We start from the raw sequence: 23,970 nt of genomic DNA, 5'->3' as shown, positions 1-23,970 counted from the left end.
TTGTCTCCAGAGGGAAAAATTAGAACTAACCCAATTTTGTTCATTAGAAGGCAAATGAATAAATGGTTTAGTTATACAATAGAATACTCTATAGTATTTAAATGAGTGAGCTACATGAATCAACATGAGTAAAAAACAAAGTTGTAGAAGAATACATACAGTATGATACTATTTCCATAAAATTTAACCGTATACAAAATTACAGTATATATTGAGATAGATATACTAATGAAAGTATAAACACATGCATGGAAATGATACATAGCTACTTCAGGATACCTTTGGGAGAAAGAAAATGATTAGGATAGGGTGGCGCTTTAAGTGTAACATTTTATTGCTTTAAAAAAAAACATCAGGGCTTCTCTGGTGGCACAGTGGTTGAGAGTCCGCCTGCCGATGCAGGGGACGCGGGTTCGTGCCCCGGTCCGGGAAGATCCCACATGCTGCGGAGCGGCTGGGCCCGTGAGCCATGGCTGCTGGGCCTGCGCGTCCGGAGCCTGTGCTCCGTAATGGGAGAGGCCACAGCAGTGAGAGGCCCGCGTACCGCAAAAAAAATAATAAAATAAAAATAAGCTAAATTTGGAAAATATTAACATTTGCATAGTGAACAATATTATTATTTCACCCAGATCCCTTTGGATCCCTACTGACCTCAATAAATCACTTGCACACAACTTTCTGCCTCAGGTCTGCTTCTGGGAAATCTGACCTAAAACAATCTATCAACACAAGCTCCTACTTCCCCCCAATCTTTGCCCATAACTCTACCTTCCCTCTGTTGCCTATTGGTGAATGTGCATGTTCAGATCTGAAAACCCAAATGGGGTGGTTTTCATTCCTTCTGTTTCTCCAAACCTGTTCTGTCATGATCAACCAAAGACTTCCATATTGCTAAATCAAGGGCCAATTTTGGTTCCCAGCTTATTGGGCGATCACTTCCCTCACCTTGAAACACTTTCTTCCCTTGCTATGATAAAAGTTTGGATTCTTGTTCAGCAAATACTCATTCTCCTCACCCTTCCACTGTAGGTTGAATATGCTTCCCACTCCCCTCTGATGTTGGATTTGGCTATGTGACCCACTCTAGCCAATGAAATATTGGCCAACCCGATGTGAGCAGAGGCCTTAAACATGCTTCAATAATGTGAGCAGAGGCCCACAAATCATGTGGATTTTGGACTGCCTCTTGTACCCCAGTTGATCTTCTCCAGGTGGCTGCTGACTCTTCAATCTGGGTTCCAGAAATAACACACATGGGACAGACTTAAGCTAAATCTGCAACCTAAAGCAGAGCCACCCAGCTGAGCACAGCCTAGGTCTACTGAACTGCAACCAATCTGCTGACTCGTGGGCATGAGAACAGGTATACTGCTATAAGCCACTGACCATGCAGTGATTTGTTATACAGAACTATCGTGGCAATAGCTGACTAACACACTTGCCTTCCAGGAAACCACACTCTCCTGATTTTACTCAAATCTCAGGACTATTCCTCCTCATTCCCTGATGGCTTAATAGCGGGGTGCCCCAGGACGAAGTTCTGAAACGTCTTCTCTAGTCTCACTCATGGTGCTCTTAGCCATTTTCAGGCCAGAGAATAAATAAATATCATGTGGAAGCTCCCAAATTTATATCACCAGGCCAGACCTCTCTCTTGAACTCCAGACTGGTATAACCAACTTCCTACTTGACATTCCCACTTGGATATCTAAGAGGCATCTTAAATTAAATCAGTCCCACAAACAACTCCTGGGAACCCCCACCCAACTGTCTTCTCTCAGTCTTCCTTTTCTTAGTAAATGGCAGCTCTCTCCTTCCAGCTGATAGAGGAAAACACCCTGGAGTCATCCTTGACATTTCATGTCCCGCCTTTCACAGCCCACATCAGATCCTTGTGAAATCTTGTTGCTATTACCTTCCACTCCACTCCAACAGCTCTGGCCTCCTTGCCATTCTGTGAACGTGATCATCTGGGGCACGCTCATGCCCTGGGCCGTTAGCCTTACAGTTCCCGATGACTGGAATGCTGTTACCCAGATAGACACACAGGCTTGCCACCTCATCTCTGTACAATTTTGGCTCAAATGCCTCCTTCACCTGAGGACTTCCCTAGCTACTTTAACAGTGCAACTCCTCACCTCCCCACCTCCAGAAGTCCCTATCCCCATTCCTTCTTTACTTTTCTTCACAGCACTTATCACTACATGAACACTCATACTTTACTTGCTTATTCATCTGGGGTCTGTCATCTCCAACTAGAACGAAGGTAAATGAAAGTACGTTCCACAAGAACAGAGGGTGTTTTTTTTTTTTGGTCTGTTTTGTTAGCTGTTGAATCTTCAGAGCCTGGAACATAAAAGCACTGAATATATATTTGTTAAATGAATGAATCCATTTGATCTTTTGCATACTTGAAATTTCATAATTGTATATCGATGGGCAGAGAGTGACAAATGCAAAGACAAATATTGTTAAGCAATTGTCTCTAGTTCCCAGTAGCCAAGACTACTAAATGACGTGCTTTTAATATGAAAGCAAAGTTTATCTAAAAGGAAGGAGAAATCTTTAGTTTCACTGAAGCTGGGATTCTCTTAAATTTGAGCTTTCATGTTGTTTGCTTTTTCTTTTTTTTCCTGAATGGCTACTATGGGGGCTCTCAACATTTCGTATAAAACATTTAAAATCTCTCGTTGATGCAGTAGGATTAGGTGATGGTAGGCAACTACCTGTATGTGAGGAAAACATGCTTGTGGCCCACTGAGTGTTCTTCCTACCCTCCCTCCCCGGTAGTCTGGACCCTTTTGTTGTGATTTCATGCTTAAAACTCACAGCACAAACTCACAGGCCAGGTTTGTGAGGTGCATGGGCCAGGACTGCAATCCCTGAGGTTATTTTTCCAGTTTCTAGAAGACAACTCAATTCTAGTTCTTGGTTTTTGCCTCCTGAACAAGTAACTTCTTTTGTAAGTAACAAGTAACTCTTATTTTGCCCTCCAGCTATTGATGCCAGGATTCCAAAACATGAGAGCGGTTAGGAGGCTCATGATCAAACACAAAGCCAGGTAAGGTAAAAAATAATGGAGCGCGCATACACACGCCTGACATTCATCCTCACCCCACCACTCAAGCCAGCCGTGGACGAGGAAAAGTCAGTGTGCCAGAGTGTGTTGGCTGCAGCAGCAGCTGTTACTAACCAGGGCAGAAAAGTTAACTTAGATTATATACAATTTCCTCTTCATTGCTCTAAAAGCCCCCTTCACTCCCCAATATTTGCGGCAATTCTCCAGTTTTTAATAAGCAGGGGATGGAGCTGACCCAAATTGGGCCTCTCGCCGCCGTTGGGTCTGGCCTCCATTTCAGATAATGAATTAACCCTCCGAATAGCCTTTTCAGGAGCAAGAACTCCCCTTTTTTCTCCCTCTCCGCCGCCAGCCTCACCCTGGGCCAGGTTTTCCTCATTTCAGATTTTTCTGCAACTCAATCCTGAGTCATGCATGACGACAGTTTTCACACTATTTATGTTAAGCCTCGAGATGACCTCAGGTGATGACATTTGTGCTCAGAAAGAAATGTAATTAGTCTGGATCTCCCCGAGCGGTCCTCGGTCCCCCGTCCCGGCCGCGCTTCGAGCTGCGGGGCGCCGAGCCAGGCGGAGGTGGGGCGACCGAGGCCGCGCGCCCTTCCCGGTCGATCCCTCCCGGGAGGGAGGCTCCTCCCCGCGGTCCCTCGCGAGTACCTGGCGGCGGCGGCGGCGGCAGGCGGTCAGGGGGCGGCGCTCCGCGGCGTCACGCGGCGGGGTGGGAGAGCGGGCAGGTGACACCCGGCGGCCTCCGCCCCTTTTCCAGCTCGGTCGGCTGCCGGGGCAGCAGGGCCCGCTGCGAGGAGCTCCGCGCTAGCGCCGCCGCCCTCTGCGCCCGCGCCCGGGCACTTGGGCTCAGCTCCTCGCCGGGTGAGTGTGGGGCTCCCAGCCGGTGGGCCGGGGCCAAACTTTTCCGAGGCGCTGAGGAGAAGAGATGGGGGGAGGGAGAGAGACGCCGGGGGCAGGGGTCGAGAGCAGCCCAGTGGAAAGAACTTGGGCGCGGCGCGCGGGGAGTGGGATACGGGTCCCGGAGACTCGGGAGCCCGGCCAGGCCCTGCCTGGACTCTGGCGGGCGCTTCGGAAGTTGTCGCCGCGCCGTCTTTGGGTGCCCAGGGTCGAAGCCCTTCCCGCCGGAGGGAGGGGCCGCCGCGCTCACCTGCGACTTCTCTGGGAACCCACCGCCGCCCCCAGCATCCCAAAGGGACGGTGGTCCCCGCCGCCCCTGGGCTTTTGAGCCTCTCCCGAGCGCTCCCGCGGGACAGGGCCCAGCTGTTCCGGGCGGGAGGACAAAGGTGCTTGCGGGTGGGACTGGGAGGGAGAGGGACCTGCTCGACCTTGACCTCCGAGGTCACTTTCCCAGCTCCTGGATTTGGGCTCGCTCGCCCCCCCCGACCCAACCCCCCAGAATCCCCGAGCCCCTTTCTTTCTGCTTTTTCCCCTCTGGGGCGCTTTTGTGTCCTCGAGGCCGGAATGAACTTGGGGCGTTGCTCTTGCAGCGGGCGCTGCCTCTTTGGCTCCCCGAGCTGCATCCTGTCCCGACGGCAGCCGCTGGCTGAGGAGAGTGATGAGTACACAGCGGTGGAACAGGTCGTGCCGGAGATGGAAATCGGAAAGCCTGTTGTTTCATCTTACAGGGTATCGTCGGTTAGGAAATGGGCCTTGTCCCCTAATCAGCCAGCGCTGATTCAAACTTACCGGATGCCGAGAGAACGCTCTTGGGAAAGCTGCGACAGGAAGGATATGGCCTCTACCCCTGTCCAATCGCTGTGTGGTTGGGAAAACAAGTCGCACAAAGACTGAAGAATAGTTTTAGCGAGCCAAGCCTTTTTCCTCTTGCTGAGCTGTTGCCTCGAAAAGCATTTTCATTTAACCCTGTACTCGCAGGTTACTCTTTATTTCACTTCTCGCTTGTATTGCTTAACTGCTGTGAAAGAGTCTTCGATACTTTGGGGTTGCCTCCGGCTTCTTAGCCATCACTTGTTTGTTAATTCCCTTATTTTGTAGTTTCTGCTTCTACCACTGGCCAGGAATTGTTCTCCTCAAGGTCACCGACGATTAAAAAAATATTTTCCCCCCGATGGCAGACATTTATCGAATGCTTCTGTGCCCGGCACTGTTCTAAGAACTTGTATCAACTCTTTTAATCCTGGCAACAATCCTATGGGGGTAAATAAATGATAACATTATCATTTTACGGATAAGGAAACTGAGACACGGGAACTTGCCCAGGACGCACAAGTAGCAGGAGGAGATTCCAACTCAGGGGCCCTGGTCCAGTGTTGAGGCTATTAACCACTGTGCATACTGCCTCACCTAGAGTTCCTTTCTTCATCCTTACTTTCTTGAAGTCCTGTGCTTTTTCATGTTCACTGACTAGGCTCTCAGTCTCAGGTCCTTCTTTTCCTTCTTGTGTGACTTTGTACTCATTTAGATTTTCTTTTCATAGAATTTTGTTACTCAGGTTATCAGTGCTACTTACCCACTTAAAGATTCTGTGCTTTCCGTGTATCTGGGGGCTTCCCTGGTGGCGCAGTGGTTGAGAGTCCGCCTGCCGATGCAGGGGACGCAGGTTCGTGCCCCGGTCCGGGAGGATCCCACGTGCTGCGGAGCGGCTGGGCCCGTGAGTCATGGCTGCTGAGCCTGCGCGTCCGGAGCCTGTGCTCCACAATGGGAGAGGCCACAGCAGTGAGAGGCCTGCGTGCCGCAAAAAAAAAAAAAAAAAGAAAAAAAAAGATTCTGTGCTTTCCATGTATCTTATTCAGTTTTAGTGTAGCATATGTCAGTGCATACTGTAATATTCCATTTGGACTTGCCCTGCTTTGCCCCAAAGCATTTCTAGTTAGCATCATTTATGTCAGCCTCCCTCCCTTTTATTGTAGTCACCCAGGTGCAAAACAGCAGTCAAGTCTCACATCACACTTCTCCTAATCATGAAACCTCTTCTGTCAGCTTTTACCTTGTCTCTTCCTTCTAGCCTTCCTCATTCTCACCCCCGTTCCCTACTCCTCTTCACCAGCCTCCCTCTTCCCTACTCCTGAACATTCATTTATCACTTATGTCATTTTTCTTTTTACTGTTGGTTAGCTTCTTTCATAAATGTTCATGGTCCACAGAAAGATTGTTAACAACTTAAGACTTTAACTCTTCAAGCCTTACAACTAGTAGTTGCTTGATAAATGTTTGCAGAATATGATGCAAGATGAATTAATGTAGCATATATTGGGTGGGTTGAATAATGGTGGAAACCTTTTTGAAATTTTTAAGCTGGGTTTTACAGGGTGTTAAGGATGCGTTGGTAGACGTGGGGGACCTGGCAGGCTTTGTAGAGGACGGGCAGGGAAGCCTCTGCCAACTCCATTGCTGCAGATAGGAACCCAGCTACCCTGGCTAAATATTCCATTTAGAAGGGTAAGGAAGTAGGGCCATATCAGCAGAGAGCCATGAATCCTAACCGCATCCTAGCCAAACAAAATATGAAGCCACACAGAGTTACAAGAAAAACCCAATTTCATTGAAAAATATAACACATACACAAAAATGCATAAAACATAAATGAAGAGATTACCACAGTAGATATATATTTAGCAGTAGAATGACTGTCTTCTTCTGGCAGTAGATATGATAGTTGAATGAGACTGCAGAAAAGCCAAATGGGAATCTTTTCTCAAAACCTCTGTATAAGGTAATGTGGGCCTGGACTAATCCTGAGAGGCATTGTCGAGGAAGAATTGGCTGTGTTTGGGGAGGGTTGAGGAGAGGAGAAAAGAAAACTGGAAGGAGGTACCAAAACGGTGAGATTGGCGAGCCAAGAAGAGAGTTTTGACCCCCTGAGTGTGAGTCGACCAGACTAAATATTTTGCCATTTTACCTTTGTCTCTCTCTATTTATTTATTTATTGGCTGCGTTGGGTCTTCATTGCTGCGCGTGGGCTTTCTCTAGTTGCGGCGAGCGGGGGCTACTCTTTGTGGCGGAACGCGGGCTTATTACTGTGGTGGCTTCCTTGTTGCAGAGCACGGGCTCTAGGCACGCGGCTTCAGTAGTTGCAGCACGCGGGCTCAGCAGTTGTGGCACATGGTCCCTAGAGCGTGCGGGTTTCAGTAGTTGTGGCGCACGGACTTCAGTAGCTGTGGCATGCAGGCTCAATAGTTGTGGCGCACAGGCTTAATTGCTCTGTGGCATGTGGGATCTTCCTGGACCAGGGATCAAACCCATGTCCCCTGCATTGGCAGGCAGATTCTTAACCACTGCGCCACCAGGAAAGTCCCCTCTCTCATTTTTTAAATGCATGTTTTCCTACATCCTACTACATATAGAATTTTAGTATATTGTGTTTTCCTTATAATACATAGTAAGCATTTTTCACCTGTATTTTCCAAAACTCCTATTGTCTGCCTTATATTCTAAAAATTATAATGTAATTTCCTTAACTAATCCTCCGTTTTTGGATAGGTATATTAGCAACAGTTATAAACAACTTAAGTCACAGTAATGCTTACCTTTGCAGTTATGTCATTTTACAAATTGGGATTTGTTTCTTTATGCTAGACAGTGGAATATACTTAAAGCCTCTGACCTCAGGTACTTACTGGTCGAGTTGAAGAAATAAGACTTTTTGGGCTTCCCTGGTGGCGCAGTGGTTGAGAGTCCGCCTGCCGATGCAGGGGACACGGGTTCATGCCCCGGTCCGGGAGGACCCCACATGCCACAGAGCGGCTAAGCCCATGAGCCATGGCCATTGAGCCTGCACATCTGGAGCCTGTGCTCTGCAACGGGAGAGGCCACAACAGTGAGAGGCCCACATACCGCAAAACAAAAACAAAAACAAAAACAAAACAAAAACAAAAAAAAGAAATAAGACTTTTTCTAGTTTGTTTAATTGCTTATTCTCCTTGGTGTGCTACATGTGCAAACATCAGCTTTAGAATATAGAAGAATGCTGTTTACCAAACAATTTTGGAGCCTTTGTATATACAGTATCATGTTAAATTGAGAACTAATCTTGAGTTTCAATAAAACACACCATATAGCGTGGAAAGAAGCATGCCATAAACACATTTTTAGAGAGGAATATATCTTATATGTATTTCTGTGACTCATCCAATTTGGACCATTCACATGTTATGAAATAGCTGAACACTAATGCAAATTTAGCACTTTATAAGATTGGTCTTTTTTTTAAAAATTGAGATTTTTAATTATTCCTAATTGATCTAGATATATTAAAAGCACATGTTATTGCCTTGACAAGTAAAATTATCCTTTTTGTTAGTGATAAATATTTCTAAACAGATCATTATTCAGAGGAACTAAGTTACCATATAACATATAACTCATAAATGTGCCATGTTAAAGACAAATCTTCATCCACTTGGAGAAGCAGCACAGGCCTTGAGCACCAGCAGCCCAGCTCCTTTGTCCCCTCTAACATAAGGTATAGAGCAAAACCTAGCCAAAATCGGGGAGTTTCAGAAGTTGCATACTCAACAAACATTTGAGTGTCAGCTTTGCATCAGGCAAAGTAGTCGGCAGGGTGCTGAAGCCCGTCCAGATCTATGTGGGTTCAAGGGAGGTAAACACTTAGAGTACAGTGTGGAAAACTGTGATTAACACAGAGTGTTGGGGAAGCCGAGCAGAGAAAGGCAGACAAAGTTGTCCTCCTGAGCCAAAAGAAGGAAGACTGGGAGTTGGGGCAGCAGAGAAATGGGACGAGGGTGGGAAATCAAATTCAGGCTGAGAGCATGCAGGTGCATTCAGAGAATTGGAAACACTGTAAAATCACTGCAGAGGAGGGTGTGAGAAGAGGTTGCCTAGGTATGCACAGCTGGCTTACTGAGAGCCTTGATTCACCTAGTAAAGATTTTGGATTTTATCCTACAGACAATGGGGAGCCAGTGGAGCCCTTTAAGAAGGGAAGGGACCTGTTAAGATTTGTATTTTTTGTTGTTGTTTTTTTGGCTGCATTGGATCTTTGTTGCTGCGTTGGGTCTTCGTTGCAGCGTGCGGGCTTTCTCTAGTTGCGGCGAGCAGGGGCTACTCTTTGTGGCAGTGCGCGGGCTTCTCATCACGGTGGCTTCTCTTGTTGCGGAGCTCGGGCTCTAGGCGCACGGGCTTCAGTAGTTGTGGCACACGGGCTCAGTAGTTGTGGCTTGCGGGCTCTAGAGCGCAGGTTCAATAGTTGTGGTGCACGGGCTTAGTTGCTCTGCAGCATGTGGGATCTTCCCGGACCAGGACTCGAACCTGTGTCCCCTGCACTGGCAGGCGATTTCTTAACCACTGCGCCACCAGGGAAGCCCAAGATTTGTATTTTGAAAGCACCTGTCTACATGTGCAACTTAACCTTTCTGGAACCTCCCTTTCTGCCGTGGAGGCTTTATCTCCTTTATCTGATCTGGAAAGGACAGCTACCTTCACTATTTACATGAGATATCTTGATTATGCTCAGTGTACATAACAATTTGGGAATAAAACGATCTTGTGCCACATGTTTATACAAAACTCAAGCCTGCATTTAAGTTTTTACCTGCTTGCTGAAAATCATGAGGTGAAACGTTTGGGCATCTTTTAGACATCAGTCCTAGTTGCAGTCAGGCACTTTCTGTGCATTTTCTCAGGAATTGTCTAAAGCCAGCAAGCTCTGCACCAGAATCCTCAGCACACATGGGTGCAGAAAAGTGAAGAAAGGTGCTCAGGTGAAGAAGCAGAAAGGGTGCTCAGCTAGGGTACACGGTTACAAGTGCGAAGCTAGGATTTAAACCCAGCTATGGTTACAATGTTCAGGTTCTTCCCCCTCTGCATACTAACTCAGTGGGTTGATGATTTAAAGGGTATGAGAGACACTAGGGCTCTGATCTCCAACGATAGTTTTGTGAGGGCATAAGGACAACCATAAACGTAAGATTTAGACTTTTTAGGGTCAGTGGTAGAAATGTGAGAACTAGAAAAAGAGGGTTTGGCTAGTTGTCCCTCAACTAAATACAGCCCCTCCATTCTTCTGCTCCTTCCTTTCCATCCCCAATTGTGGGATTTTGTCTTAATAGCACATTTGTGATGTATTTGTCTGCTTATCATAACTCAGTGACATAACATGGACAGAGCAAAAGGAAAGGCTGCTTGTATTTAAGGGGGACTTATCCTAAGTCTGTATGGGGCTTCCCTGCCCTCTCCTCTTCTTTCCTTTTTCCTGCCTTCTCTAGGCAGAGAGTGCTGTGTCGGATCCCGTGAGCCAAAATGTTTTATGCCTGAGAAGCAAACAAACAAACTAATGAATGCTGACCTCACATTTTCATCCCTCTGCTCTTTACCCTTCAGTTCACTAGAAGGCACACGCTTATACCTTCAGTCTTTGAAGAATTTCTTTGAAATTCTAACAGGTGTGACTTTAACCTGAAGAAAGAAAGAAGGTAGAAGTCACATTCTTAGGAAACCAGAGTTTAATGACTGATTATTTAATAGCTTATTCCTGAGCAAACATGGAATTTAAAAAATGAAGTTGTGGGGCTTCCCTGGTGGCACAGTGGTTGGGAGTCCGCCTGCCGATGCAGGGGACACGGGTTCGTGCCCCGGTCCGGGAATATCCCACACGCCGCGGAGCGGCTGGGCCCGTGAGCCATGGCTGCTGAGCCTGCGCGTCCGGAGCCTGTGCTCCGCAACGGGAGAGGCCACACCAGTGAGAGGCCCGCATACGGCAAAAAAAAAAAAAAAAAAATGAAGTTGTGAGAACCACTATTCATTGTTCAAAGGGAGGGGGAAAAAAGGATAATAGATGTGATATTAAACATTAAATATAGTTAATATTTTTAAAATTAAAAACTAGAAATATTAGGTTGAACACATGCAATTGCCGTTTCTCTAGGAGAAATATTTGTATATTGGCAATTGCATATGGTTCATCCTAATATAAAGACAATCCTCTTGACACCTAACCAGTCAACCCTACGAGCCCATGCTTCTCATTTCCCCAAAAAGCAGACCAAATGCTGCCCAGGCATGATGAACACCAGTTCCTAGCAGCCTGTTCCCTGCTCTGATGGCTGGCTCGGTGGCTGTATTTATTGCAAACTTGTTGGTGCCAGTTATGCTTGTTATTGTGATTAGATAATTTAAATGTGTGTAAATCTATAAAGTGCAAAAGGGAAAAGGCATTATTGCTTCTGTGAAAGGAATGTTGAATTCTCTGAAAAGATTCCATAAAAGTGAGTGCCTTAAAAAGTGGGCAGGAGAACGAACTGTAAAGAATTGGAGAGAAAATTGTGAAAACTTGAAAGATAATATCCTGAGCTTGCTTTACAAGTTTTGTTTTTGTTTTTTAGTTTTCAATCCACTTAGAACATTAAAAGTGGAAATTGTAGAAAACAAATTCTGAGTATGGTTTACATGAGAAAAATATCGGGGAGGAATTCTTCCTCAAAGAAAATCTTGAAACTGCTTTGGAAAGTTGGCAGTGAATGCATACTTATATGTCTCAAGGTAAAGTACGTATTTATGGGGTGTACATAATTTTTTAAAAAATATTTTATTTTTTTGGCTGCTTTGGGTCTTTGTTGCTGTGTGCGGGCTTTCACTAGTTACGGCAAGAGGGGGCCGCTCTGTTGTGGTGCACGGGCTTCTCATTGAAGTGGCTTCTCTTGTTGCGGAGCACGGGCTCTAGGCATGCGGGCTCAGTAGTTGTGGCTTGTGGGCTCTAGAGCGCAGGCTCAGTAGTTGTGGTGCACGGGCTTAGTTCCTCCGTGGCATGTGGGATCTTCCTGGACCAGGGTTCGAACCAGTGTCCCCTGCATTGTCAGGCAGATTCTTAACCACTGTACCACCAGGGAAGCCCAGAACATCAATTTTCAAGGTAGTATTTTTTCCCCTAGAAATGAATTGTAAAAGGGATTTATTTATGAGGTAGGTTCTTATTAAAGAGGATCTTGAATCACTTCATGTATAATACTTTCAATAATAGTTTTGGTAAAGATGGAAAGATATTCTTTAAATTAACATTGGTTCTTTTTAAAAAATTTTTTTTAATTAAATTAAATTTTTATTTGGCTGCACCACACAGCATTTGGAATCTTAGTTCCCTGACCAGGGATCAAACCCGTGCTCCCTCCAGGGGAAGCATGGAATCTTAACCACTGGACTGCCAGGGAAGTCCCGTAAATTAATGTTGGTTCTTGGTAACTCATTTATTATGGACATGAATGAAGGTAAACCCTTTGAAAGCATTTCTCCAAAGGTGCCAGGGCTAGGCTAATAAAGTTTAGGTTCTTATAACGATATACAATAACAACTCACATTAGGTAGATCAGGGTATTTTTAGACCTGAGATTGGTCTATGGATGGACATTAGAGGGTCCATAAACTCTCCAAAACATCAGATTTATGTATACACATCATCTCTAGGGAGGTAGCACATAGCACCATAGTCTCAAAGGTTAAAAGCTATTGATTTAGGAAAGACATGAAATAAAATATATAAAATGCTTAATGAAGTTTAACTTATTGTATACATGTACAAGGATTAGCTTTTAATGTTAAGGTTGGAATTAGACATATAATGTTGACATGAACCAACTGTGCAGACTTTATCCATGTTATAAGGACACAGTACCGATAGTGAGGCCCTAGAAAAGAGAGATCTCCTTCATCCATGGTAGTTTTCATTTCTGTTTTCCTGGTTCTCTGGGAAGAAATGTTTCTACTTATTAAGTGTTAAATCAATATTCACTCATTTATGAAATAAACATTGGCAATTTTCTGTGTGCTAGACCCTGGAGAAATAGAAATCTAGAAGTCAACTCCTCTTCTCATTTATTTCTTTATCTCATGCCCACATCCAAATTAGCAGCGGTCATGTCAGCTCCGTCCCCAAAGTGTATCCTGAATCCATCTATTCAGTAAACTCCTAATCCTGCTGCCTCCCTACCATCAATTCTCTACCAAGCAAGTAACTTAATTTTTAAATCATAAGTCAGATCATGTTGCTGCTTTGCTTAAAAGCCTCTGATGAGAGTTTCAGTTTTATAAGATGTAAAGAGTTCTAGGATGGATGGAGGTGATGATTGCACAACAATATGAATGTACTTAATACCACTGAACAGGGCACTTGAAAATGGTTAAGTTGGTAAATTTTATGTGTATTTTACCATAATTTAAAAAATAGTCATACACACGAGTTAGACAAGGTTCTCAGAAGAAACACATTTCGTGTATATAGGCTTTAAGTGAATTCAAAGCAATGGATTTCTTCTAGGACAATAGGCTTTAACAAGAAAGCTTTTTCTTCCTTTTAATTCCATTTTTGTATGCATACTTGCTGACTCATATGCTTCTGGCATGGATAAATTAAGGGAGCAGTGTCTGCATGTAAGATGAGATGTGATCAATATTACTGATCCATGTGTAGCCTGGCGAGAGGACGGGGAATTCCCGTCCTGAGGTGGCACAGAGCTGTCCTTTGCAACATTCTTATTAAATTGGGCAAAGAGTTCGCACCGCAATGTTTACGGGAGCAGGAGGGATGGGGAAAATAAACGTAACTACAAAAGCAAACTCTAATGCATGCAAGGATCATTAGGTTGGCAGGTATATTAATAAGTGAAAAATCTGGAAGTGTAATGGGAGAACATAAGGCTTGTACTGCTTCTGTTTTAGTGCAAAAATGTACTAGCCCATACGCTTAAGTGTATGGCCCACAAATTGAACAATTTAATGTTGACATCATATCCATGATATTATGTGAAGTTTTTGCTAAGGGGAAACTAACTCGTCCAGCCTAAAATGTTTATTTTAATCTGTATTCTGTTCTTCTAGTCATGCCATTAATAGTGCTCATGTTATCAATTTCCCCCTTTATTGAAAACAATAAACATTTATTTAAAACAATTATAATCCTTCTGGGGGCACTGGAAACACAATGTGGTGATCATCTTGCTTTTACTTTTTTAAAACATTTGAACTATGATTTTGCTAGAAGTAGGAGGCCCAGTGATGGAATATTAGAGGAATGGAAACTGACAACGTGTGAAGGTTTAGAGGCAAATACATACGTGTAGCTTGGAGTGCTGATATCTAATATACCATTGATTCCACTAACTGGAAATAAACACATTTAATCTTGAAAAAAATAGTTATACAACAACAACAACAAAGAGTCTTTGATGGTTTCCCCTTGTACGTAGAATAAAACCCTGGCTCTTTCACTGAGGCCTCAAGGCCCTGCATGCCCAGTTCTCCGAGTTAGCTAGCATCCACGTCCTCTTTGTGCTCTGCTCGCCGTTCCTCTGACATACTGTTTGTCCCTGCCTCTGGGCCTTTGCCCTTGCTGTTGTCTCCTGCAGGACTGTTCGCCCTTAGATCTTCTCAAATGTTCTAGAGCTTTCTGGCTACCCTTCTAGTGTTGCTGCCCTCTGCCTCTGGTGACCCTATCACATCAGTCTGTCATGTTTCCTTTCTTCATAACTTTTGCCACATTTGTCTGATGTTTGTGTTTATCTTTGTTTACTTACGTGTCTTCCCACAAGAAAGTAAACTGTATGAGAATAGGGATTTTGCTGTATCCCTCATGTCAAGAAGGGTGCTTGGCACATAGTGGGTAACCCAGATATTTATTGAATAAGTGAATGGAGATGTGGTCCCTTCCCCCAAGGACCTTACAGTTTCTGATACTGAGTCTCAGGAGCCCTGAATTGTGCTTGTGAGCGAGGTCTCACATGGCGAATAGGCAACTTGTTCTGCCCCAAATAAAGTGATGTGGGGAAGGAGAAGGAGAGAATGATGTTGGGGCCAAAAGAGTCAAAAACACATCAGCTGTTACCTCTCATTCAAGGATGGAGAGAAACTTTTCCTCTCTTCTATCTCCCTCCCCATCTAAAAGAAAAATATGAGAAAACAACATTATAGCTACGTATCAATATTCAGGCATGAACCCTGCCCAAGCCAAGCTTAAAATGAAAATCACGTAAGATATCTTTTATCACATTCCCAGAAACACCTGACTCCCCTGGACCATTTGCTCTTAGAGGATCCATTATGAGCACTCAGTTGTATTCGTCAATCAGATTGTCTTGCGAAAATGAGACAAAAATCTTCCCAATCTTTCTATCACTCCAATATTACCTTCTTTAGCACACATTTCCCCGGTGACAGTCAAAACTTTCCATCCTGCTGTCATACCAAGGTTGTTTTGTGCATGGATAACTGGACTTTTGTGTTCATGTTTTTCATTAATATTTTTCATGGTAAATATAGGAAAAAGGTTTATGATATAGATAGATTCTCTATGCTTGACATGGAAAATCATACTTTCACATAATCAGAAAAGTTAGACTACTTTCTGACTACGATAATAGATTGTATGCTGATTTTAGAAATATAGAAGACTTGTAACAAAAAAACAAAACAAAACAAACTTGTAACAAAAAGAAAACAGACATCACCCATAATCCCACCAACCAGAAATTACCATTGCTAACATTTTGGTAAATTACTTTGCAGCCTCTTGTAGACATTTTTTCAAAGGTTGTCAGAGTTTTTCTTGGGGAAAAAAATTGGGAACTACTTAGTTGAAGAACAAACCATTTCCTAGTATACTTAAAAAACAACCACCATCACCACCTTAAAAGCATTTTTAACATGGAAATTTTCTTTCTTTCTTGTTTTAAAAACTCATATTATGGAAATTTCCAAACATTTATAAAAGCAGAGAGAATACTATAATGAACTAGATGTACACATCACCCAGGATCATGGCTAATCTTATTTCATCTGTAAATATTTTGGTGTATCTCCAAAGGATAAGGACTTTAAAAAAATTACCACAGTACCATTATCACACCTAAAAAGTTAAAAATAATCCATTAATGCCATCAAATATCCAATCAGCAGGAAGTTTAAAAAATACTTATAAATCAGGTTATGACTAAAAGGGCAATAGTTTAGAAATTCTTGGCTAATAGGATGATATACAGTCCACTTAACAAACTATACAAACAGTTATAAGAAAAGATTAAAAACAACAGAAACTTACTTAGCAGTGCTTATTTCATGTAGGTAAGTATTAATATGTTATTAAATAATCTGACAATATATTTCCATAACTTTGCTATTTCTACATCCTCGGTGTTCAATTTAAAATGCAGTGTCCACCTGTACCAAATGAATTTTTTAAACTCGTCTATTTTGGGGGCTAGTACAGGGCAAAAGTGTGAACTGGGTACATAAAAGTCAGCAGTTTGTTTCATTTATTTATTTTTAAAAATATTTTGCTGCGTTGGGCCTTCATTGCTGCGTGCGGGCTTTCTCTAGTTGCGGCGAGCAGGGGCTACTCTTCGTTGCGGCGCACCAGCTTCTCATTGTGGTGGCTTCTTTTGTTGTGGAACACGGACCTAGAGTGTGTGGGCTTCAGAAGTTGTGGCACAAGGGATCAGTAGTTGTGGCGCACAGGCTCTAGAGCGTGGGCTCAGTAGTTGTGTGTATGGGTTCAGTTGCTCCACAGCATGTGGGATCTTCCCAGACCAGGGATCGAACCCGTGTCCCCTGGCATTGGCAGGTGGAGTCTTAACCACTTCACCACCAGGGAAGTTCCAAGTCAGCATTTTAAAATGTTCTCATAAGGTCCCATACTATGTACATTTAATATATTTTCCTAAAGCTGTAAATACTTTATCTGAAGTAGAATAAAAACAAGACAATTTTAGGCATAAACTCTGTTACATTAATAAAGCAGAGGGTTTTTATTAGTAGTAGAAATAATCTACTACTGGGTTTATTTATCTGGGTTTTTATGAGTAGTAGAAATAATCTTTATGCTCTTAAGAATACATGATAACTTTTTTTAAAAAAAGCAAAATCCTAAAAGTCTCTGATGAATGTATTCCTATTTCAGTTATTGTGAGGGTGTAATAGAGAGAATTTAGAGAATAGCAAGAAAATTTACTTGGCCAAGAGAATTGCTGGACGATTCAGGTTGCTGGCTTGCCACTGTCAGTGGAGAGGAAACTAGGGTGTGAATCAGGGAAGATTGATCCCTTGGTCCAGCACAGAGCCTGGACAGGTGTCTGCTGTATGGATGGAAAGGAATGAGAAAGGCAGAGAAAGTAAAGGAAAAGTGAAGAAAAGGAAGATCTAGAAGAAGGAAGGGTAGGAGGCCAAGGTTTGGAGCCTGGAAACATGGGTAGATTGTGGTGTCAAAATTGGTCTTAGAGAAACTGGATCAGAGGAAGGTTTTGACTGAGATACTGGTAATTCCTTTGTTTTTATTCCTTGGTAATCATTGCAGGTTAAGTGAACAAATTACATGCTCATTTGTAGAGTTTGAGACTTTTAATCAGTGGTTTTTTCTGGGCAATTCCTTCATGATGGGGTATTTAGAGATTTAGCAATTGTTGATATATTTCAAAGATCAGATGGTTGAAACTCATAATGGTAGATAAAGCCAGAATCATTAGAATTTCTCCCTTGCCTCTCCTCCCCGACCAAGGGAAAAATCCTTGGAAATCATTTAAGTATTTCCTGTAAAACTAACTGGAAAGGAAAAGTCTTTCTTTGTTTATTTAGAAAGACATTTGTAAATATTTGCTGTGACCACTTTTATAGGGCAGTCATTGTTTTAATCTTGCATTGGTTTGCAATTTCTCTTTGATGTTGAGCTATTGTTTGAAAGGGCCATAGCCGGAGGCGCCCACACTGAGATAATATTGAACTAAACTCTATTTTTCTATCCAGATAAATAGTGGGGGGATATGTTTGTCTTTCTAAGTTGTTAATTCTAGAATCATTCATATCAAAATTATTTAACTTAAAAATTAAGTAATGCTATTTAGCAATACTATACTTTATTATAAATGTATTGTATTTTACATACATTATGCATTAAATCTATTTGTCTCCTAGCTTAGGAATGTAACTGTATTTTTCCCTGGGAAAACCTTTTCTTCAGCTAAAATAATCAAATTATAAATTTTGTTCTCAATTGGCGATGTCTTTTGCAGACATGGAATTAATGCAGATCCTCTGTTGTTCTCAATGTGTGTTACTTTTTAATTTGTGAAACAGCACTGAGACACCTTAATAACATTTTATTAGAACTGAATGAAGAATATGGTGTAGATACAGGAACAAGTCTGCTAACCCGGGGGCCGTTTATTATGAAGTTTCATTTGCAGAATGCTATTGAAAATCAGTAAGAAAGCAGGGAGATCATCCCTGAGCAGAGAAGACAGTGTCCTGAAGTCCATTGAGTAAATCTGTACTTGACCCATAGGGAGATCCTCTGGTTTTTAATCACAGCCCATATAGCATTATTTTATTTTATTTATTTATTTTTCCATACAGCATTATTTTAAACATTCCAGCATCATTGTTTATCTAGTTTCTCATCCCGTAGCAGATTAAGGGCAGCAAGTTAGAAATAATGGGGTCTTACAGAACCAGGAATGCTGTTAACAGACAATGTAGTGGCTAACAAGCTAATAGGGAGGAGACAGGAAATACATCAGAAGCAGACACGGGTTTTGGAACTTTTTAGTGTAGGGCAAAGGTCCATAGCTGTAGACATGGATAGGCCCAGAGAGCAGTGCTGTGATACTGCTGGTCTTACTAATATCCCTGAATCATCCAGAAAGTTTCAGTGTATAAGATGGTTGAAATCTTTTAAAAAATGTTTTACATTTTTCTATCAGAAGCACTTTTTGAAGTGATTACACCTACAGATAAGCATTTCCGTATCTGAAACATTCACTTCTATGGAACGCTGCAGTCCTGGATGAGGCTGGATAAATGAATTGTATCCAGAAATAGAAAGCGGGATGAATTAATTTAGTCTTTACTGTTGGTTACTTTTCTTATCCACACTTCTTTTTGAGGACCATTTGTTTTTCTCCCTTTTATGGGCTTCCCTGTATATTTTAGGGATGTGTGCTATTATACACATGTGTGTTATAATACTTTCCCTATGTTCAGATTTTTTGTTCTCTCTAGGAGTCATCAATCCACATGGCCTACCCATCTACTCTGGGTACCATCTCCCTCCCCTGATGAGGCTCCATTCCCTATTCCCATCCCCACCCAGAATGAACCTGTTACTGCCAATTCTGGCTTGTCTCAAAGGCGAAGTATTTGAGGTCAGTTGATTTCCACCCTTCCTCTCGTGATTCTTGGTTACTGCCTATAAGAGATACACCTTACTAGGTATTGCAGCCTTTCTGTTGTCTCCTCCTACTGTTAACCACACCTTCAGCTCTGTCTTTTATCCTTTGAAACCCTGTTCCACTGTGTTCAGACTATCATATCTTCAGTGCTATCACCTGCCAAAAATAACTGAATCATGGCTCTTCCCCTTACCCCGTGCCCACACGCTCCTTATGAAAAGGTTCATCCATCCATCCACTCAACAAATATTTGCATGTCTGACACATCCCAGGCACCATCTCAGGTGCTAGAGAGGCAGCAATGCACAGAACAGAAAAATATCCCTGCCCCCGAGGAGCTCATATTCCAGAGTGTTACTGGGGAGTGGAGGGAATCAGACAATAAACAAATAAATATAGAATGTTGGTGAAATATATAAAAATAATGATGAAAAGTGCTATGGGGAAAAATAAAGCAATAAAGACAGGGAAGTGCATGTTGATGGGGTGATGAAGGTGACATTTTAGCAGAGATCCGAAAAAAGTGAAGGAGCATGCAGGTATCTGCAAGAAGAGAATTCCACGTTGTCGGGACAGTGGTTTCAGATGCTTTGAGGCAGGGTTGTTCTTGGCGTGTTCAAGAAAGGACAAGGAGCCCAGTGTGGCTGACACTAGCTAAGTAAGAGAAGAGGTGAGAGGAGGAAAGGTCAGAGAGGTAGTCAGGGCCACTTATAGGAACTTTGACTTTTAGTGTGAGTGAGGTGGGAAGACATTGGTGCATTTTAAGCAGAGAAGTGACATGAGTTGGGTGTTTTTATTTTGTTTTGTTTTTTTCTTCAGCGTGATGAATACATTGGAGATGGACAAAGGTGAAATCGGGGAGACCAGTTGAGAGGCTATTGCAGTAATTCAGATAAGGGAGGACCACCGGTAGAATGAAAAGTGACTTGGACCACCAGTAGAGTGAAGAGTGCTTGGATTCTAAAAATATATTTAGGAGACAGTGTTGTCAGGATTTGCTGATGGGTTTGATGTTGGGGGTGAGAGAAATGGAGGATTTTTCTCGTATTCAAAGGTACTACACATTTGGATGGACTGGCCAGAATTCCCTTATCTTCCCATTGCCACATCTGAATCAAACTGTTACTTTTTCACTTCCGTGGGCAAGTAAAACAAAACTCTCCTTTTCTGGATGCCTCCCTCTCCAGCTTTGCTCTCTGCTTTTCTTAAACCTCTTTGCCCATCATTTCCCTCTTCAGTCCCACACACATTGTGGACTTTGGCACCTGACTTGATTTGGCATCTCCCCATCCTCTCTCTCTCTGGGAGACTTCAAAACCCTTTCAGAGGCCAACTACGAGTAGCCTCATCAGACAAAGTTTGTTGTCTGACCCAAATGTGATAAGCTCTACTAGACTGTAATTGCCTGCTTTCATAGCACATCTCTGGGCCTCTTCACCTGGAAATGTGCCAAGAAAAAATCATCAATTCTAATATCCCTGCTTCGAACCACAGCCTCTGGTTTATCAGCTCTCTTACACCTCCCTTTTTTTTTTCCCCTTCCAGTTTTATTGAGATATAATTGACATACATAAGCTCTAAGCTGACAGTATAATTATTTGACTTATATACATCCTGAAATGAGGACCACAATAAGTTTAGTGAACATCCATTGTCTTATATAGATTCAGAGTTAAAGAAATAAAAACATTTTTCTACCTTGTGTTGAGAGCTCTTAGGGTTTACTCTCGTGACAACTTTCATATGGAATGTAGAGCAGTGTTAATTATATTTATCACATTGTATATTACATCCCTGGTACTTATTTATTTATTTTCTTTACTCTCACAAAGTTTATATGCAACCATGGGGGAGATGCTCAACAAATGAAGGAATACACATGAGGGGAAAAAAAAGGATGAAACACAGATGGTGCGATGTTAAGAATTCAGGGTGATGTTTCTGTCAGGTTTGTTTTACATCTTTATTGGAGTATAATTGCTTTACAATGCTGTGTTAGTTTCTGCTGTATAACAAAGTGAATCAGCTATACATATACATATATCCCCATATCCCCTCCCTCTTGCTTGTCTCTCCCACCCTCCCTATCCCACCCCTCTAGGTGGACACAAAGCACCGAGCTGATCTCCCTGTGCTATGCGGCTGCTTCCCACTAGCTATCTGTTTTACATTTGGTAGTGTATATATGTCCATGCCACTCTCTCACTTCGTCCCAGCTTACCCTTCCCCCTCCCTGTGTCCTCAAGTCCATTATTCTCTACGTCTGCGTCTTTATTCCTGTCCTGCCCCTAGGTTCTTCAGAACCATTTTTTTTTTTCAGATTCCATATATATGCGTTAGCATATGGTATTTGTTTTTCTCTTTCTGAGTTACCTTACTCTGTGACAGACTCTAGGTCCATCCACCTCACTACAAATAACTCAATTTCGTTTCTTTTTATGGCTGAGTAACATTCCATTGTATATATGTGCCACATTTTCTTTATCCATTCATCTCTCAGTGGACACTTAGGTTGCTTCCATGTCCTGGCTATTGTAAATAGAGCCACAGTGAACACTGTGGTACATGACTCTTTTGTTTTTTTTTTTTTTTTTTCGGTACGCGGGCCTCTCACTGATGTGGCCTCTCCCGTTGCGGAGCACAGGCTCCGGACGCGCAGGCCCAGCGGCCATGGCTCACGGGCCCGGCCGCTCTGCAGCATGTGGGATCCTCCCGGACCGGGGCACGAACCTGCGTCCCCCGCATCGGCAGGCGGACTCTCAACCACTGCACCACCAGGGAAACCCCAAGACTCTTTTTGAATTATGGTTTTCTCAGGGTATATGCCCAGTAGTGGGATTGCTGGGTCATATGGTCGTTATATTTTTAGTTTTTTAAGGAACCTCCATACTCTTCTCCATAGTGGCTGTATCAATTTACATTCCCGGAGGTTGCAAGAGGGTTCCCTTTTCTCCACACCCTCTCCATCATTTCTTGTGTGTAGATTTTTTGATGATGGCCATTCTGACCGGTGTGAGGTGACACCTCGCTGTAGTTTTGACTTGCATTTCTCTAACGATTAGTGATGTTGAGCGTCCTTTGTTTTTGTTGTGTTTGTTGTGTTTGTTGGCCAGCTGTATATCTTCTTTGGAGAAATGCTTAGACCACTATTCTTCTCATTCATCCACAACTGGTTTTAATCACCATCTAGATGTGAAAGCTTCCCAAACCTGTATCTGCAGCCTTGACCTTTCTCCCAAGTGCCTGCTGGCCATCTCTACCTGAATGTCCCACAGGCTTGTAACACTGGAATTTATGAATTCCCTGCCTCTTAAACCTGTTCCTCTTTCTGTGATCCTTATCTCCTCTGGTGACACCACCACGCACATACTCACTCCACCAAACCAGAAACTTTAGTCACGCTACCCTGTGTCTTTATCCTGTCTAGCGAATCACCAAGCCCTTCCTGTATTGCCTCACAAATATTTCTTGACTGTGTGTCTACCACCACTGCACGTCACTAAATTATCTCTGCCTTTATTGAGGGCTTTCAGCATTTCTCATTGGGATGATTGCAGTTAAATCCTAGTTGGTCTCCCTGCCTTTCTCACCCCCTGACATTCATCCTTCGTGAGGTAGGTCACAACACTGGTTTAAAACCCTTCAGGGACTCCCTCTGCCTTTGCTAAGGCTTGCACACGCTTACTGAGAGGGTGCTGCTGGGGTAAGCTTGAGGGAGGGGGTCAGGGTGGTTGGACTCTGGCAGAACTATCTGGTTGAGCTCTTTGACATCATTATGCTTCGGCATAATATTTCACCTTTTGAAAACTTTCCATTGCCTATGCACCATCTTTTCTTTGTTTAAAAAGTTAATTAATTAATTAATTAATCTTTGGCTGCATTGGGTCTTCATTGCTGCGTGGGCTACTCTTCGGTGTGGTGTGTGGGCTTCTCAATGCGTGGCTTCTCTTGTTGCGGAGCATGGGCTCTAGGCACGTGGGCTTCCATAGTTGTGGCACGTAGTCTCAGTAGTTGTGGCTTGCGGGCTCTAGAGCACAGGCTCAGTAGTTGTGGTGCACGGGCTTAGTTGCTCCATGGCATGTGGGATCTTCCTGGACCAGGGGTCAAACCCGTGTCCCCAGACAGATTCTTAACCACTGTGCCACCAGGGAAGTCCTACCATCTTTTCTTGCTATTCCTCATTTGCACTTCTTCTTCAGTGCATTTGCCCATGCTGTTACCCCTAAGTTCCCAATTCCTGCCAATCACTAAGAAGTAGCTCAGATCTCACGTCCTCTAGGAAGTCTTCTTATCAGTCACATCTTTATCAATTTATTCACTGAGATTTATGGGACATCTGCATTGTCTCAGGCAGCCAACCACATCCCAAAAGGTGGAAGATGGGAACGTACCTGAGTGAGTTAGAGCAGTGCTCCTTAGACTTTCTGTGATGGTGGACCAGTTGAGTTGTTCTTGGTTTTTGCTCTATCACGGACCAATAAGTGGTCCTGTTGCCCATGATTAAGACACAGTTTGCACCACGTGTGACTCACCACACTAATTCAACAACATCCAAACTGGTGTATACCTTGTTCAACAAGCATCACATACTTGGATGTCCCTGCAATGTCAAATTGCCATAAACATTTCTAAGTACTTACACCTGATTTCTGGACTTACCTTGGACCAGAATGGTAATAAACCATTTGGACACCAGCACCAGTCCACAGGCCAGCTTTGAGGAGCGTTGTACTAGAGGGTTTGCCACAGATGCTGTGGTAGA

The 23,970-nt window shown here is 43.2% G+C and overlaps 1 protein-coding gene across 1 annotated transcript in view; it reads left to right on the top strand.

Moving 5' to 3' along the window:
* The first annotated feature begins 3,776 nt into the window (after positions 1-3,776).
* The window catches only part of ELOVL7 (ELOVL fatty acid elongase 7), a 71,541-nt gene continuing 51,347 nt past the window's right edge, over positions 3,777-23,970 (top strand). The window contains exon 1 of the mRNA XM_022596988.3: positions 3,777-3,948. The gene's annotated coding sequence lies outside the window, so the exon portion shown is untranslated. The remainder of the gene's footprint in view (positions 3,949-23,970) is intronic.

The sequence above is a fragment of the Delphinapterus leucas genome, chromosome 3, assembly GCF_059928025.1.
Source record: "Delphinapterus leucas isolate spDelLeu-1000000601 "Yukka" chromosome 3, BTC_Dleu_Yukka2, whole genome shotgun sequence".
NCBI classification, from domain to species: Eukaryota; Metazoa; Chordata; class Mammalia; order Artiodactyla; family Monodontidae; genus Delphinapterus; species Delphinapterus leucas.
Note: the sequence above shows the minus strand (reverse complement) of the source record. Positions and strands in the feature narration are given on the sequence as shown.